Raw genomic sequence first — 11,904 nt, 5'->3', positions numbered from 1 at the left:
TATGATAATAAAATGATTTGGTAATGGGAGAGGGGTTAAAATCCCAATTTTGCAAGTGGATCGTTTCTGTGCTTTTATGAAGGTCGTTAGAAATTAAACATACAGACTAGACCTATATGTATACACAGACAAGGGAAGGGTCATCATCGGATCCTTGGGGTTACGACCCCTTTTTATAAAGTGCACTCCCGTGGGGATCCGGGTTAGAATAGGTCCTCAGAACCTCTTGCTTATCGTAGGAGGCGACTAAATGGGGCGGTCCTTCGGATGAGACTGCAAACACTGAGGTCCCGTGTCACAGCAGGTGTGGCACGACAAAGATCCCTCCCTGCCCAATGGCCGTAAGCGCCGAGTATAGGCCTAAAATTTGTAGCCCTTCACCGGCAATGGTGACGTCTCCATATTAGTGAAAATTTACGAGAGGGAAGTTAAACAATATAAAAATCAATCATCATAAAGTGTAATATCAATAATAATTTTTAATAAATGATCTAGATTATACATCATCACGTAAAGACAGAAGTTATCATATGCTTACATGCCTAAACGGAAAAAAATATATATATAAGACAAACGCATGTGGAAAATAAATTTCAAGTCATTTTAGGGACAATTGAGCCCATGATTTGTTTGAAATTTATACAAATAAGTGAATAGATATGTCATTAGTGTTACAGCTTATTTTACAACAATGATTAAACGCCGGAGTACGTACATATCCATGGTTTGATGCAGGGTAAAATTTCCTATACTTGTGTGCAATTTTATTTTCATTTTATTATTTCCTTTTATCAATATAATTTCATTTTCTTATTCATTTTTTTTAATCCGTTGAAGATAGTTTACTTATTGATGGAAATTTGGCTCACATGAGCAGATCGATACATGGCATTTAAAATTCTAAAATGTAATTCTTTTATGTTATTTCTTATATCACCCCCCCCCCCCCAACCCAATTTCAGTTACATGAAAGTCAATAAAAAATATTCTATCAATTGTTTAAACATTCTAGGAATTTTCTTTACGTTACACTAGAGATCGGGCTCAAAATTTCCATTATTTTTGTTGACAACTTGCATGGGTTACTGCAGACGATAAGGATATGTTTAAAACCATGAAGAAATAATGAATGAATATTTCTTTCCATGGTAGGATTAATTTTAAATCTACCTCCATAGAGAAAAGAGTTCTAAAAAGTCAGACGTAAATCGCAATCGTAAGTGTTACGACTACGTTAGGTTTCGTGAAACTCTCGTATACGTGCGAGTCAAATGATCTTAAGGTAGCTATTGATAGCTAGCCCCAAAAAAACCGCTCATTGAATTTTTTTCAATTTTATTTATTATAACATTTTGACTTTATCCTAAAACATATCAAAAAATCAACAAAAGTAATCAGGTTAATTTTCGAGGAAAGCGAGATTGAAATCCATTCTTTTGCAGCCCCAAAAGGCAAAAAATGCCAAAATTGAGCAAATTAACACAAAAGCCAATAAAAATTTTATTGACACCAGAAATATTGTTTGTCATATATAGTTATGTAAATTAAACACAAACAGATAAAAAATCAACATGGATTAGAAATTCAAAATGCATCTAAGGAAAACATTGGCATGATTCGACTTGGCAATTGGCCAAATTTACCCTAAATATGGCGTTTCTCAAATACTATCAGGCATACATTTTCTGACAACAACAAAATTCTGCTCATAAAATTTCTGATTTTATTTCATTTTTACAATAAGTCAACTAGTATCTAAAATATTGAATAGAAAAAAATATACCAAATGAGGTTTAATCTGAAACTATGTCAGAATTTGTAACCCTACCCCCTCCCTTCTAGAAATGAATTTTAAGAGATACAGTCAACAGAGATAAACTATTGACCTTAAATGATTAAGCATTCCCAAATTACCATATTGAGCATTCAAACTCACAATACTAGAAGTTTCTATGAGCCATTTAAGAATGGTATATAGTGTGTGCTATTGCAGTTGACCTTTTCGCACTCACAATGATTGCCTAAATATCTAGTAATTTTTCATACAATTTCTTGTAATAACTGGACCAAATCTATTACCTATACATATTTTTTGATAGAAATTTATATCACTATACAGTATAATACACCAAATATGTTTAAATAACCATTTCATATTTCAATAAGTAATTAATATCAATGGAAAGAGACCCATGGGCTGCCCATGGATCACTACATTTAAGTCCATCTGAGTCATATTACCCTCACAGATAGGTGTGTCTTTCATAAGTTTAAGATTTCTAATTGTAGTTTCACATGGAACCAAAAACTCACTATTGGATAACTGAGAATGCATGTACATGTATATTTCATTAACTAACTGAAGTTTTCCCCAGGTGAAGGTCTATGTTCACTGTATGTATAAGGGGGTGGGGGGGTGGGGGGGGGGGTGGGGGGTGAATTAGTTCCATTATGAAACTTTTCTAAAAATTTGATATACATTAATGTATCTATGATGTATGTTTCAACTAAATTTTGAATTACAAGGAAAATTCAAACACATTGATTGAAGTTATAAAATTGATATTCTATCATGTGCACATTTTTTACTAATATATCTAAGAAAGAATAATCAACATTGAAATTTCCTTTACATCTATGCAATATTATTGTCTTTCAAAAGGCATGTACTTGTAATATACGAGTACATGTACTTGTTTTCCCTTAAATTCACAATTTAGTTTAAAGTATGTTGTATAACATCCACTGCTCTGAGCTCATATAAGTGAATTAATGTTTTTCATCCAGTCCCAAATTTTGCAGTAGTTCTTTAATCTTCGGAACTTGATCAAACATTTTTAAATTTGTGGAGTTGTGGGGGTCCAGGAGATATGTCATCATCACTGTAAATGGAGTACCTGTTCAAAATATAGATAAATATATTTAAATATAGCAAAAAAGATGAATATCTGATATACTCAGAATTGTCTTTACAAATGTTTATCAAAAAAAATATATAGTACCTCTCTTGCTGTTATACTTGTTGACTCGAAATCCACTTCAACCTGCACTGGTCCTATCTAACCTCCCTCGGTCTTCAGGCTGATGCCTAGAAAAAAGATCATCATAATTGATATTTGCACAGTTAGGTCTATATTAAACCATTGAGTAATTAGATTGCGTCAGACAATGTGAATTTTAAAACTGTGTCTCAACACATATTCAGTTAAAATTTAAATACTGATGTTTCAAAATTATAAATTGCAATGAGATGACATGTATATATGTTTTCATAAACTGCCATAGATTTATCATATCTGTTTTATTTACAAAATATGGGTCAAGAGAAGGGCATACGTGTAGTATACATATCTTACTTATGCAGACTTGTGATTAATTTACATTATTTAAAAAGGTTTTGCCAACCTACATGTTTGTGTGAAACACGAAACTTCAGGGTTGATATATTTCTTAGGTCACTGAAATTTCAAAGTAATAGTATACATGTATACTATAGTCTAGGGAATTATAATTCAACACATGCCCCCCCCCCCTTCCACTTTTTATCTGGTTCCCTCATACCCCTAGATAGTAGGTCTATACAGATATTTGTTTTTCATTACTTTTAAACACGTAGTTCAAGGTATGTTATTTTCGTAACGATTATTTTCATAACGATATTATTATTTTCTTAGTAAAAGAGTTGTGAGAGCCCATGTTTACAAATGTGGTATACATTTACATGACATCCGTTCGTTTACAATCACATGCACAGGTGGGAGTTATATTTTATGCACATATGGAATACATATATACATACAAAATAATACATCTACTGTATGTCGTGTGTTTAAACTTACAGATGTTATTATATATCTCGTTGTGAAATGGCAGAGGAAATGTGAGTTGAACTTTTGAATACAAATTTATGGCATTTTTTCACTCACCAAACGAAACTATGATTTCGTTGTCCAAGTTCAATGCATCCACCAACTTCCTCTTCTTGCAAGAAACTTTGTTTAGCCTCTCAATGACTGTATAAACAGTATTTAATCTCTCAGCATGCAGCACTCGCGTACTCGGACATTACGATGCATCAATCAACAACTTTGTTTACGTAGCGCATCTATGTACATGGATTGGTGGTGGGTTTAACATTTCGATTAGCAATAAGTTTCACACAGATGAAACATTTGATCTACCATTATTACAGACATTGACGTATACTTATGTGGTATGTGCATATTTTCTGTAGGCGAGTCAGTCAGTCACAGCAACAAAACACTTTCGGAACCCCTTTTTGTTTTTCGACTATTCTATGACGGAGTAAGGAATTCCGGAAAATGAATTCACGTGAAAATACACAATTTTTACTGATCACGTGGTTGCTATCCGTCGCTACCTTAAACGTAATCGTACGTTTACGATCTACGATCGCTTAGATAAGGTATCACACCGGTAATTATTTTCACTATATATTACTATAGAGAGGAAAAAATCATTAAAAATCAGTTTACAAAATTGATGCCGAATAACGCAGTCAGACACGTTCTGTGTTACCTATCTCGTCTGCCGACACCAGAAAAACAACACCCTACGCGGCATTTTCGAAAAAAAATTACCCGCAAACAAGACTACCCTCAAATCCACGTGTTTTTCACATGTGTGTAAACAGCCGGAGTGCACCTCAGGAAGTAGCCTCAGCTACCAACAGCAAATAGTTCCTTTGTATACACTTGATTATTTCTACAAATTACACAAAATTTCCTAATCAGGGGTACAAAAATTAAGAGAAAAGAAGAAGAGGAAATGAGAAAAATCGCGCAAGGAAAAAAAATATTTCTTTAAATATATGGAACTACAATTGACTAAGTTCATTTTGATTGGACAATTACCGGTGTGATACCTGAAACGGCCGCCTGGTCTAACTGCGGACATCATCACTGTTTTTCAGTGGAGACTCACTGTTATATAGCTTACTGTTTTCTCGTGAACTGCCGTCAAAATTAAAAAGGAAAGTGTCACTGAGGTCAATTTCATGAAATAAACCAGCCGTGTTATGGGGTTGAAAATGGTAAGGCTCGATTTTTTTTTAAAATCATCGATCTGGTAACAGCACAGAATAGATATAAGTCGTCGTCGTCTTCATCATCGAGCGTGACATTCGAAGCGAATATCTCACAAACTATGGGATCTGGTACAATATGCCACGCTCTTTGCCTGGCAACAAGGAAACGTTTTGAACAGGAAGAGTATGGAGAGCCAAATTAACATAAACTCAAATAATTTAAGATATCTTCAATTATTTGAAGATATCATTAATTAATTGAATTAATGCGCGCATTAAATCAATGATTGCTCTCATCAAATGAATTAATGCGCGATTCAATTCAATTATAGAATAAATTTGATGCGTGCATTGATTCAATTATTGCTCTCTTCAATTCAATTGATGAGAGCATCAATTTCGTAGAAATATTGCTCGCAATAATTAATTTAGAGCTCGGTATAAATAATTTGATGATCTCTTTAATTCAATTGAAGATGTCTTTTATCATTTACAATGCTTTTGTATAAGGAATTAATGCGTGTATCAATTCTTTTAAAGAGAACATCAATTCAATTAAAGAGATCATTAATTTAAATGTGGATACGTTGAATTGAAGATATCTTTAATTACACGTATATATAGTTACTTTCTCTAAAAGAATTATTGCTCTCTTCAATTGAATTAAAGATATCATTAATTCAATTGAAGACAGCAATTATGGAATTAATGCGCGCATTAAATCAATTATTGCTCTCATCAAATGAATTAATGCGCGCATTATATCAATTATTGCTCTCTTCAATTGAATTGAAGCGCGCATCAATAATTCAATTGTTGATATCATTAAATCATTGGAAGAGATCGTTAATTCAATCAAAGTGCGCATCAATTCAGCTGAAGAATTAATGCTATCATCAATTCAATTAATGCGCGCAATAATTCAGAATTGAAGATATCATTAATTATTTGATGAGATCTTTAATTAAATTGTTTGAGTTTATGTTAATTTGGCGCTCCATAGAAGAGTAGGTTGAAAACTTATGATAACTGGTCCAGTAATCAAATATGATTTCATAAAAATTCTACGTAGGGGAACATCAATGACGCCTAGCTCCACATCCTGTAATAAAACCGACCCACTAGCAATAAGGCAACGCATTGTCTGGGGAGCACCAATATCTTTCAAATTCTGAACAGATTTAACTTCATTAGAGCCAATGAATTAAATAAATACCTGAGACAAAATGATTTATAATCCTCTATAGAATTGGACTGTGAATACTGAACATCAGGAGTGTCAGAACAAAACGAAACAAAGCCTTTCCTTTCATTTCTAAATGCTGTACTAGTATGTGGCTGTGTTTTTTAAGGTAATTTTTTCTCTTAAAATTTACACATTCACTAATCAGATGAAGTTTTTTAAAAATTACAATAAGCGGTCCTATCTTAGACCAAACTTAGAACCACTCTGAGGCATAGTTTAGAGACTTGAGGAAAGGAAAGACTGAAACTCTAAAGCATTATTTTTATCTGAGTCTGAATTTTTGAATAAATTACTATTTTGAGAATTTGTTATCATTCTTATCTTCTAAATGTGTTTACAAATTTTGATGAACACACTCCTTAAGACAATTTCTACCTGGATGAGTTGGCGAAATTTTTTAAATTTTTCATTAATTCTATTAGATCTCAACTATTGATCAGATAAAAAAATTTCTTTTGGAAACGCATTTGTAATTTAAAAAAAAACAACCTTGTTTGTATGCTTCGGGCAATAATTCACAATGTTTAAGATTGCGGCCTTGACCTTGTTATAGTCTGATATTCTAGCTATGGATAGCGCTGAGTATCAGTCGCTTTGCCAATCGGTTCACTTTGCAACATAGTTTTTAACAAAGTAGACCAAACGTGTCATTGTAATTTCAAATTTTCTGCGATTTTCTCAAATGAAGGCAATTATTTATCTATCGATTTTTCTATAAATCTTTCAACTAATCTAATATTCTGGTAGAATCCAATTCAGTCATGACTGGTAAATTTTTTCATGCCTGTGCTGCAATTTTGATTTCTCCAGCTCAAATTGCATTTCTCTCCTTTTCTCTCTGATATTTTGTTTTCTTTTTCTTCCTCTCTCTGCATTTATTTTCTTCTTTCTCTCAGCTCTTTTACTTCTTTCTATTTTCTTTCATTTTTTTTTTTTTTTTTTGATTTCTTAAATTCCGTCATTTTCGCAGGTTCATTTATTTGTTAAAAAAATAATCTTATGTTTCAAAAATGTCTTCCTGTAAAAGTTCTTTAAACTACTGTTGAACTCGGACACGTTAACCGACTGAGCTACTAAGAAATATACAAATGTGACTGATATTTATATTTTTAATCAAGTTATCCATTATGACGATGTAGTTTACCTCCTTAAGGTTAGAAATACATACAATCAACAAACCTATTACATAAAATAGATGAAACTCTCTATATTGTATTGCTCATACGAGTTATGAGATTGATCACTGTTCATTATCTTCACCTTTCATGATAACGAACACGAGACCCATGGACTACATCGCTCACCTTAGTCACCTTGGCTCTACCGTTGTTCGGCTGTTGGGATTTTTAAAAGAATTTTTATCAATCTTTACTCCAATGAAAAGCCCCCCCCCCCTATATACTGGTCTCAATTTTAGTCCAGAAGGATCATAACATAACCGAAAAGGAATTTACATATCGCAGAAATACGTCAACACCAATATGACTAACATGATATTGCTGCTCTGGATAAGATCAAGGTCATAATGTCATAGTCATGGTGTGACTGGTTGACAGGGATACTTACTCGTTCTCGGTACATGGTCCCACCTCTGGTATGTCCCAGGGTCTGTTTTTCCCCAACTCTTAATTTTGTATTCCTTATAGGAAAGGTAAAGATAACGAACAGTGATCAATCTCATAACTCATATAAGCAATACAAAATAGATAGTTGGGCAAACACGGACCCCTGGACATACCAAAGGTGGGATCAGGTGCCTAGGAGGAGTAAGCATCTCCTGTCGACCGGTCACACCCGCTGTGAGCCCTATATCTTGATCAGGTAAACGGAGTTATTCGTAGTCAAAATCAGTGTGCCAAGAACGGTCTAACAATCGATATGAAACACGTCAGACATCATTTGACCCAATGATAGATTGTATTGGCAAACTAGATCGTTATAACGACCATAGAATTTGCGAAATGCTGACTTCAATCGAGACGGTTGAAACCCCTGTACCATCAACTTGTTTGTCAGTACCTTGCCTCGATTTAAAAACTGACCATACGCAGAACAATCTCTTGCGTATCGAATCAGTTGAGAGATATAAACACCATATGCAGGTGATAATGGAATATTGCTACATAGGTATGGGAAAATGACGATATAGAAGCTGAAACCATCCCGTTTGTACGGAAGCCGATAGGTGCCAGGGTATAAAATCAATATTTATTTAACTGGCTGCCGCCATTTAATTTAACTGGCGGCCGCCACTTATTAAAAGGCCAGGCCCGTACCGAGGGGGGGAGGGGGGGTGCAAACGCACCCCCCTGTGAAAACCATTAAGCACTATTAAAGTCGGCTGTGTAAATCATCAAGCACTATTAAAGTCAAATATTTTCTAAAATCCCTAGCTTTTACTTCCACAGTAAGGAATATCACGAAATAAATTCAATACATATTGCCTATGCGTAAAGAAATACAGTTAACATCGTATCCAGTTTCGGTTTCTTTTTTAAACGAATTGAGTCTTGATCAGTGGTATGTTTTGCAGACATTCTGGGACAAATGCATCGTTTCAAAGATCGAGTTGATCTAGCTGAGTTTTAGTGTGACTGCAGTTGTAGTACACAGGTAATATCAATAATGCTTTAAAGTATATCTTCAGAAGTACGAGTCGGACTCATCACAATTAAACTGCATACAAAGGACACGGTACGTTTGGGGCCAAATTTGGCCCCGTGTTCAAATTAAAAGATATCCCTCAAAGTTCTTTAATAAGGTATATGTTTTTATAAAATGACTATCATATGTCCGTAAGAAACTTTATTTTAACTTCTCCGGCTCCCCCTTGAAAAAACAATCCTACGTGTCTATAATAAAATAGCTAATATACTTACATTCACGAAAGGGTAACACGTTACGAATATTGGGGTAATTGGAAAATTAAAACAATACAAATGCTGCAGATATAGACTTAGGCCTATATATAGTCGTATCGCACGACGGCATATGCACTGTAATGTTCAATGCTATTGATATCCTTTAAATAAAAAGTAGATAAGAATTATAGCGAGCGCAGCGAGCCAGCGCGGAGCGCTGGCTCGTACTGCGAGCTCTAATGACTAGAACGCGGGAAATAATCCGAGTTAAATCTCAACCTCTAACAAGAATTTTTTTTTTTTGACGCCAATCCCAGAAGTCCCTCGTACAAAATGGCGGATGGTCCGATTCGTAAAATAATAATAAAAAAAATCTTTGAAGTTTTACAAACCTTTCTTATTTGAAAGGAAAGGATGACAATCATATTCTTCCCCCTTTCTTTTTTAAAATATTGTCTAAAGGAATGTAAACAGTCACGTCACAACTACCAGGCTACGTCACAACACGCTCGTTGCATTTCCCGCTAAACTGGTTCCTACATTGGCGAGAAGAGCAAGACAGTAATCCTAATCAGTTTTCCTTGTTTTCAATATAAATTTTTTGAAAATGTATTCAGATATGCTGCGCTCGCCCCAACGGTCACACCGTAATCATATTATTGAAATATCTCTACTTTAAATATATATAAAAAAAATTATCTTTGTTTACTTAATATCTTAATATTGGTCGTTTCCATTACACTACCGGCTGAGGTAACGTAGTATGTAAGTTGACTAAATGATCTATCAACCCATTGTGACGTCACTTTTGAGAATTAAGTGACGTCTGTCACTTTTGAGAAGTGACGTCTATATACCGAAATACATGTATAAATCGGCCTCGTGCTCTGCCACGCATTTAGCTATATAGATTAATAAGAAATAGTAGCATTTTGTATTCGGCAAAATGTTTCATATAATGCAATTTTCATTGATTAAAAGTAATTGATATCAAAGTATTCCAAACCAGTGTACATGTCGCTTAGTTACAGGGACGGAAGTAAGATGGCATGATTAATATAATACACAACACAAGGGAAGACATGTAAATATCGTATCGTGACATTGCCCCTTTAGATTGATGTTAGGAATTTTATCATTTAATGCGGTGTTAGACGAGTATTTTCTTTTGTAATAAAAATATAGGTAAACTTATGTAACAACACCTATATAACATCCATAAACATGACGTGTATTTCCATGCTGTAAAAACGCTAAAAATATGAACATAAAATAAGAAATAAGTATGGTCCGCACAATATCACCATCGTATTTTTTTGTATGTGAAATGCTTACACATAGATCTTTTACGTGTGGAAATTTTAAAGTGGTGATATTATGCGGACCTATTCAAATATCTTTAAAAGTGGTTAAATTTTATGAAATTTTCCGGAAATTGGTGTTCCGTACGTATTTTGGCTACGTCAATGTAGTAGAAATGTGACACATTTTCAAAGTTTCGTTTTATTTTTGAGACAAGTGTATCTTCGTCTGTATTTTGCAATGTAGAAGTTTGATTCAACATATACTTCATTTTTGAATAATTCAGGAGGCCAAATATGATACCAAACGAACTTAGTTCTTTAAAAAGAGTAATGCTTTTCGGAAACGTACAGATGTATTGTGTTGTCTGTCATTGCGCTAAAACTGAACTTATTATCAACCAGTGAACATCTGACAAATCTAAAAATACCTTGTACGATGCGGGATGCAGCTCATCACAGTTTAGCTGGACATACGTTCATATGGAAATCAATAAAACTTTACGACCCAGGGATCAAATGTTGGGACATAGAAATTAAAAAAAAACTTTCAACCTACCAACTTTTGTTTTTTTTGCATATAACCATGATAACTGGACACGCAATTTTTTTTTTGCCTTAAGAACTTCTAGCAGTGCCCTTTATAAATGCTGTCTGTAATTTATGACTAAAATATTCTTTCATTTTTTGGACTTAGTACTGTGTTGTAGTTTGAAGTTTTGTTCACCTTTCATTACCATTTCTTGAAACAAAGTTTGAATAAAAATGTTAACATGTATACATGTTTTACTTCATATTTTGCATTCTTGGCTCTGTGAATGAATTTAAAGAAGAAGTGATCCTTGGTACCTGCTAGGGGATATTAAGCAAATAAAAGCAAAACTGAAAGTCCAACTTCATATAATTAATAAATAACTTTCATTAGACAAGAACACATTATTGACCAGCATTTCCTTACATATGACCAATTTTAGTATGTTTCCATTTTCATATTTATGGGTATTAAATAAGTAAATAAAAAGCAAAAATTGCATCCAGGATAGAGCATTTTTACCCTTATTTTTCTTTATTTCGCTTCTGCTTCCGGGGTGGCTACGCCCCCCACCGGGCTTCGCCCTGGACCCGCTTAAGGCCCCCAAACCACTCGCCGTGAATTTATGCACCCCCCATTGAAAAAGTCTGGGTACGGGCCTGAAGGCGGCCGCCACTTATTATCTGGCGGCCGCCATATAAATTAACTGGCGGCCGCCACTTAATTTAACTGGCGGTCGCCACTTATTATCTGGGGCCGCCAGTTAAATTAAGTGGCGGCCGTCACATAAATTAGGTGGCGGCCGCCATATAAATTAACTGGCGGCCGCCATATCAATTTAAATCATTTATATGGCTGTCGCCAGTTATTCAACTCCTCTCTTTCTCTACCTCTCTCTCAAAATGAAAGGGGTGCAA

The 11,904-nt window shown here is 34.4% G+C and overlaps 1 long non-coding RNA gene across 1 annotated transcript; it reads right to left on the bottom strand.

The window, feature by feature from the left end:
• Positions 1–1,487: 1,487 nt before the first annotated feature.
• Positions 1,488–4,886, bottom strand: LOC125678318 (uncharacterized). The gene is made up of 3 exons (XR_007371471.2): positions 3,927–4,886; positions 3,003–3,088; positions 1,488–2,897 (listed from the first exon to the last, which is right to left on the bottom strand). It is a non-coding gene; the product is annotated as an uncharacterized LOC125678318 (long non-coding RNA).
• Positions 4,887–11,904: the final 7,018 nt, after the last annotated feature.

Source organism: Ostrea edulis, chromosome 2 (genome assembly GCF_947568905.1).
Source record: "Ostrea edulis chromosome 2, xbOstEdul1.1, whole genome shotgun sequence".
Lineage (NCBI taxonomy): Eukaryota > Metazoa > Mollusca > Bivalvia > Ostreida > Ostreidae > Ostrea > Ostrea edulis.
The sequence above is the reverse complement of the archived record's forward strand: the minus strand, read 5'-3'. Positions and strand labels throughout refer to the sequence as shown.